The sequence below is a fragment of the Notamacropus eugenii genome, chromosome X (assembly GCF_028372415.1).
Source record: "Notamacropus eugenii isolate mMacEug1 chromosome X, mMacEug1.pri_v2, whole genome shotgun sequence".
NCBI classification, from domain to species: Eukaryota; Metazoa; Chordata; class Mammalia; order Diprotodontia; family Macropodidae; genus Notamacropus; species Notamacropus eugenii.
In genome coordinates this window covers 15,785,179-15,793,093 of record NC_092879.1, presented here as the reverse complement: position 1 = coordinate 15,793,093, position 7,915 = coordinate 15,785,179, and positions in this window count along the sequence as shown.

Below are 7,915 nucleotides of genomic sequence, written 5' to 3'. Positions count from 1 at the left end.
GATGTTAACTCATCTGTGGCAGGCTCCAGGAATAAATATTTAGGACAATTCTAGGAGAAGACAGGACTGTGGTGATCATATGTTCCTCATGCTGTTCCCACATGGTTTTCAAGTCTTAGCCTAGGTATCTATATGTTACAAGCTTTTCATCCAGGCAGCCTTGAGATTAGGAACACTTGGCATGATATTAAAAAGAATACTCTTGTATTTTAGGAATTAATGTTATGAGTAGGAGATGGGGATGATAGCTGTGTTCCATGACAATGTTCCTGTTCCAGTATATCTTGTTTTTGAATTCCCAAGGATAACTTGAGGTCTCCATTTGTCATCTGTTCACATTTGAAACACATTGAACTTCTGATACTTAATTCCAGTCACCAGTTCTTGTTTTGCTAAATATTCATTAGGCCTTAAGGTTATATAAGCTTCAGTGTTATTCAGTTTCTACAACATATGTCTATTTTCTGTGCTTATTGTTAAATCTGGACCCCTAAAGCACAATCTATAACTTCTGCTGATAATGACTTGATGTGGGATGATCATCATAAACCCTCGACATTTCTATAAACATATCCACATGAGGAACATGTGCTCTGTGGTTCTCTGTACATATATTATTGGATGGATTCCTGTGGAATGTCACTATGGAGTGTGTCTGGATTCCATTCTTGGATATTGGTTTTTTATAGAATTCCTCCATAAACTGACCTCTTTCAGATACACTGGACACATATAGGGTTGTGTATCTATTTCAATTTTTTTAAACTTTTATTATTGCTAATTGATTATGTTTCTTTCAAAAGTGTTTCTGTCCATTTTAAACTTGTTTAATGTGGATTCTGAGAACATCCTTTAATCCTCTCCCTCTTTTTTAAGTATTGATCTCTGTGTTTCATTATTAGGCAGATTTTTGTTAGGATACTTTCCAAGTCTCTTCTTGTCGATTTGGGCAGAAAAAGGAGTGAGTGGGCCTTTCTGTACTAGGCCCTGTCTAAGAGGGTGGTTACTTTAAGAAGGTCATCTTCTTGGAGGGGGCCTGTGAGGCAGGAAAGGTTTCCCCTGATTTGGTTTATAGAAGCATTTAAGGGATGGGTGCTTGACTCTAAGGAGTTACAGGCATGGCTGTAGCTGAGGTGGTATCGGGACTACTGTGTTTGTGGCCACATAAAACAAGTATTGTGAGGAGCTCCAGCCAAGGTAGAATTCCCCATGGAAAAGCTCTCTAAGCATGCTCAGGAGACACCTGAGACTTGTTTTTCCCCAAACAGACATCCTTTAGAAGAAGAGAGAAGGGCTTCTCCCCCAAATACAAGGATTTGCTGAAAGATTTTAGCCAGGATCTCCCTCCTGATTTTGTTACCACATAAGCGTTCTACTGGGGACATCCCCTTCTTTATGAAGGGTTTCAGTTCGTTTCCTTAAAGGCATCAATAGAACATTTTTTCAGTTAGGGTTTAAGCTACTACTATCATTATCGATTCCCAAGGACAGAGTAAACATACATATAATAAAGGGACTGGAATAAATTATTCTGGAAGGTAAAGGAGCCAAGAATCAACTACAACGTAAAACTGAATATAATCTTTTAGATGGTGAAATGAACATTCAGTGAAATAGGGGAGATTCAAACATTTCTGTTAAAAAGACCAGAGCTAAAGAAAAAATTGGATTTTCAAATATATGGCTCAAGAGAGGTGTAGAATGGTAAAATAGACAAGCAATAGTTTAAGGTATTCAATGTAGTTAAAGCTTTCCCCTCTCTACAGGAGAAGATGATACTTGTAACTCTTAAGAAATGTATCACCATTAGGGCAGTGACAGCAACTACGGGTGGATGAGATATAAAAAATTAAAAGGTGAGAAGGAGGGCTGCACTGGGGGAGGAGGGAGGGAAGTAGAAGAATAGAGTAAATTATATCACATTTAAAGATACAGAAGATCTATAGCAATGGAATGGAAGACAGGAGAGGGCTGAGCATTGTTTGAACCTTTCTCTCAACGGATTTGGCTCAGAGGAAATAATACACACATTGAGTTGGTGATAGAAAACTTTCTTATATGTGGACCCACTAGCAATTAGTCCCATTTTCTTATGATTTGGCCAAAGATTTTAACTTCAGCTTTTGACCTTCCAGTGAATGGAATACATTAATTTCTTTAGGTATTGACTGATTTGACCTCCTTGCTGGCCAAGAGTCTCTCAAAAATCTTCTTTAGCACCACAGTATGAAAGCATCGTTTCTGCAGCACTCAACTTGTCTTACAATCCAAATCTCACAGCCATACAGAGTTACTGATAAAACCACGGCTTTATCTATATGGACCTTTGTCTGCAAGGCGATATATCAACCTTTTAGTGTGCTGTCTAGCATGATATAGTTTCCCCCCTCCCCCAGGAGCAAGTGTCTTTTAAATTCATTGACTGCAGTGATCTTTCAGCCCAAGAATATAAAATGTGTCACTGCTCTCATTTCTTCTCCCTTTGTTTGCCAGGAAGTGATGGGACCAGTGACCAAAATCTTGAGAGTTTTTTTCTTAATATTAAGCATCAAGGCAGTTTTTATAGTTTCCCCTTTCCCTTTCAGCAAGAGGCTTCTTCATTCATCTTCGCTCTCTGCCAACAGAATGATGATCTGATCTGCATAAGATTGATGATTTTTCTCCTGGAAACCTTAATTCCAGCTTTTCATTCACCCAGTCTGGCGTTCACATGATATACTATACATGTAAATTTTAAAAAACGTGATAATGTGCAACTTTTTCATATTCCTCTTCCAATACCACCAATCAGTTGTTCATGTTTGATTTTAACTGTAGCTTCTTGGCCTACATACAAGTTTCTCAGGAGACAAGTATCTCATACTGCAATCTCTTTGAGGCTTGACACATTTTGCTGTGATCCACACAGTGAAAGGGTTAAGTGTAGTCAAAAATAGATTTTTTCCCTGGGACTCCCTAGCTTCCTCTATAATCCAGTGAACCTTGGGAAGTTAGTCTCTAGTTCTTCTGTCTCTTCAAAAACCATCCTGCTCAGAAGACTTCAGAAAAACCTGGAAAGACTTCAATGAATTGATGCTGAGTGAAGTGAGTAGAACCAGGAGTAGATTTTACACACTAACAGTTGGAATGTGTGATGACTAACTTTTATAGACATCTCTAGTTAGCAATTCAATTATCCAAGACAACTCAAAATGACTCATGAGGAAAAATTCTGTCCATATCCAGAAAAAGAGCTATGGAGTATGAATGCAGACTGAAATATATTTTTCCCTTTTTTTCTTTTTTGGTTTGTTTGTTTTCTTCTGGTTTCTCTCATTGGTTATCATTCTTCTTTACAACATGAATAACGTGAAAATAAGTTCAATGTGAATGTTTATGTAGAGTGCATACCATGTTATACTCTGCCTTGCAGTGAGGAGGGAGGGGAAAGATGGTGAGAAAATTTGGAACTCAAAACCTTATGGAAGCGAATGTTGAAACCTAAAAATAAACAATTTGAAAAACCAGACCTGCACTTCTGGTATGTCTCTCTTCACATATTGCTGAAGTCTACCTGAAAGAATCTTAAGAACAACTTTCCAGGCATGTGACAATAGCACAATTGTTTAGTAAATTGGACATTCCTTGGCATTGCTCAATAAGAATCAATAATTTAACATAGCTCCCCAAAACACCAAAAACAGTAGTACTGGTGACCTTGTTGGTTGGTTGTTGTTTTTCATTCTCAAAGAGGACCAAAATGGTATCACTATGTTGGCATCAAGTTTCAATATGTCTGATTGTGGATGAGCAGACCAATAGGAGCTGAGAATGTTCTTCAACAGATTTCGCACAAATAACCCATATGAATATATGGGATGGATATGTCTCTAAATTTGTACATCTCACCTTTCTTTTAGGCTTCAGCAATTTTTCATTGTTCATAGAATAACAGAATCTCCTCGGATGCAGTTATGCCATGCTGGCCGGTCCTTTGCCAGTGTGTCCCATGTCACACAGTCAATTCCAAAATTCTTAAAAGATACCTTGAGAGTATCCTTATATTGCTTCTAACCCATGTGATCACCTTCCTTGTGTGAGTTCTAGTAAAATATTCTTTTAGGCAAGAATACATTTCACATTCAAACATCAGAGTTGTGCTTTCTGCCATAAGTTTGAAGTTTAGCAGTTTAACTCTAAAACCGACCTCATTCTCCACTACCTTATTCTGCCAGGTGATCTTCAGAACCCTCTGAAGCCAATTCAAATGGGAGCGATTCATTATTTTTAGAATGACACTGGTAGGCTGTCCAGGCTTCACAGGCATACAACAAGGAAGTCAGCACAACAGTTCTGTAGATCTTCAGTTTGGTAGGCAGTCTAATGCCACTTCTCCCACATACTTTGCTTTAGAGCTTCCCAAGTCCTGAGACGTCTCTGAAAATGTGTACACCAAGTTCATTTTCAGTATGTACATCCCTGAAAATTATACTGCCAAGATAAGTGAACTAATTCATAGTGTTTAAAAGTTCTCCATTTGCTGTAACCGCTGGTTCCCTGAATGGATGTTGTGGTACTAGTTGATGGAAATGGTCTGTTTTCTTGGTGTTAATTACTAGGCCAATATCAAAACAAGCAGCAGAGATGAGATCCATATTTTGGTGCAGCCCAGTTTCAGAGGTTCCCTTGAGTGTACAATCATCTGGGAACAAAAAGTCATGCACCTCAACTTTTTTCTTGCTTTTCAAGTTTTCAAACCTTTTAACTGAAATAATTTACCATCAGTGGAGTAGCTGACTTTGATGCCACGTTCATCTATACTGAACTCATCTGACAACATTGTTGCCTGAATGGGAAGCCCACCAGTGGGGTAACTCAGCTTGTCCTGTTCCGCTCCAAAGGAAGGTAAATTTTGATGGTCAAAAGCTGCCCAGGTGAATTCGTGTTTTCTGACTTCCTTCCTTCCTTCCTTCCTTCCTTCCTTCCTTCCTTCCTTCCTTCCTTCCTTCCTTCCTTCCTTCCTTCCTGGACCAAACTTTAAACCCATTTCACTCTGGAGTTCATAGACTGAGCAATGGGTCACTGCCCAAGTACCACTTAATGGCTATATTTTGGGCCCTTCTGACTCAGAGTGAATGTCAATAGTAACTTTCTATTTTGGAGAGCAACCTCAGCTGTTTTTTTTTTAATTAAGGGGGCCATCCCTTGACTCACTTTTGAAAGAGGTCTATTTCCTTAATGGGGGTTACCACACTCAAAGTGAGAATCTGAAAAATCTTAGACCAAAATTGCCAGGTTTTCCAGGTTAACTTGGGCTGTCTCTAGTCATCCTGATGAATGAATGGGCCACTGGATCCAGATAGCTCTGTAGGAGAAAGTGAGACTTGTAACCTTGCACTGCTCTCCCTCACTGAAATCAGAGGTAATTGGAAGTCATGTCATCATTTCTCTGATCTCATGGTATTCTTCAAAACAAAGGACAAACATAACTATCTTTCCCCCCAATCCCACTGGCATAACAGTTTCCCAGAGGGCAGCTGTTCCATCTCTGCTCTGACTTCTAGAGGTAGCAGGGAGGGCTTGGGTGGGTGGGTGGTGGTGAACACATGAAGATGAGTCTTCGTGACTCCAAGCCTAGTGTTCTATTCACAGAGCCATTTAGATGCTCTGTTGCTATGGGGATAGTGCCCTAAAAGCCATTTTGGCCATGTGACTAGTTCAGTCATGAATGTGGCCTAGGGACAGCCTTATTGAGGACAGTGGCTTGTCTCAGTGGATAGAATGCAATGTGCAAAGAGATAAAGGTATGTTCTTTGCCGTTTTCCTTCAATTATTTCCAGAGTTCTCTCTAACTTTTTAAAACTTCTTGTTCTTTTGTTTTGTTACATTTGTCTAATTCCGAGAAGAGAAAGTTGAGATCCCCCACTACTATAGTTTTATTGTCTTTTTCCTCCTGTAACTCAATAAACTTCGTTAAAAGCTGAGATGTCATACCATTTGGTTCATATATATTTAGCACTGATACCATTTCCTTGTGTATGATACTTTTTAATATGATAGTTTCCTATCTTGTCACTTTTAATTAAATCTATTTTTGCTTTTCCTCTGTCTAAGATTATGATTGCTACACCTTCTTTTTTTTACTTCAGCTGAAGCATAATAGATTTTGTTACAACTCCTTGCCTTTACTCTGTACGTGTCTCTGTGCTTCAAATGTAGTTCTTGTAAACAGTGTGTTGTAAGATTCGTTTTTTAAATACATTTTCCTATCCACTTCAATTTTATGGTGAAGTTAATCCAATTCACATTTACAGTTATGGTAACCATGTATTTTCTTTCATCCTGTTATCCTCATTTATCCTTTTCTCTCTCTCCTATCATTCATATTATTCCTATCCATAAGTATTTTGCTTCTGATTACTTCTTCCCCAAGTAGGCCCTCTGTTTCATCAGTTGCTCTACTTCTTGCTTCCCTATAGGGTAAGATCGATTTCTGTCCCCAACTGAGTTAGTGTTATTCCCTCTTGGAGTCAATTCTGATGAGAGAACGGTTCAAAGCTGTTTACATCTTTTGCATCTCTTTTACCCCAGTCTATCTCTCTCATCCCTTTTTTCCCAGTGTAGTATTACTTCTCACTTCACCATAGGCAACCCATACCTCGTCTTCCATTTTTATATATACTTGTAATTGTTCTGACACTGATAGTGTTCTAAAGAGCTACGTGTTTCATGAATAGGCTGAACCAATAAAATATAAATGACAATTCAACCTAAAGAAATCTACTTAGTCAATGCTAAAACAATAAAAGTACCAAAAATTATTTCATAGAGCTTGAAAAAAATCATAACAACACTCATCTGGAAGAACAAAAGTATTAAGGGAATCAATGAAAAAAATTGCATGACAGTGATTTAGCTTTACAAAATCGCAGATTGAATTATAAAGAAGTAATCATCCAAACAATCTGAAACTGGTTAGGGACTAGAGTGGTGAATCAATGGAATACATCAGGTACATAATACATTGTAGTAAATGACCATGGTAATTTAGTGTTTAATAAACCCAAAAGTCCAAACACTTGAGACAAAAATTCAGTATTGGACAAAACTTTCAAGGAAAACAGAAGAAGAAAAGGGCAAAATCATGTGTAGTGATTTCTCACACTTTATAGCAAGATAAGGTCAAAAACAGTTCGTGATTTAGACCTAAAGCATGATACCAAAAGGAAATTATGGGAACATGGAATAATTTAAATGTGAGTTCTGTGGAGAATGGAAGAATTTAGCACCAAACAATAGAGAGACATCATTATGAAAAGTAAAATGGATATTTTATTATTAAAATTAAAAGACTTTGCACAAACAAAACCAAAATTAGAAGGAATGCAAATAGTGGGGGGGGGGGGGGAGTAACTCTGAAATTGTCTATATAGAGAGGCAATTCAGTGAAATTTAAGAGAATATATATCATTCCCCTATTGATAAATCGTGAAAGATATAAACAAGCAGTTTTCAGAAGAAATCAAAATTATCTATAGTTATAGGAAAAAGATGTTTTAAATCACTATTGATTAGAGAAACATAAATTGAAAGAACTCTAAGGCATCATCTCATGCCTTTAAGATTGGCTAATATGACAGAAAATGAAAATGATAAGTATTGGAAGGGATGTGGCAAAATTGGGATCCTATTGCATTATTGATGGAGTTGTGAACTCATTCAGTTATTCTTTAGAGGAACTTGAAATTATGGCCAAAGGGCTATAAAACTGTCCTTTGTCTTTGATGCAGCAATACCACTACTAGGACTGTACCCCACCGTGATCAATAACAAATTGAAATAGTCCTATATATGCAAAAAATATTTAGAACACCTCTTTTCATGATGGCCAAAAATTGGATATTTATACTCATCAACTGGAGTATGGTTGAAAAAG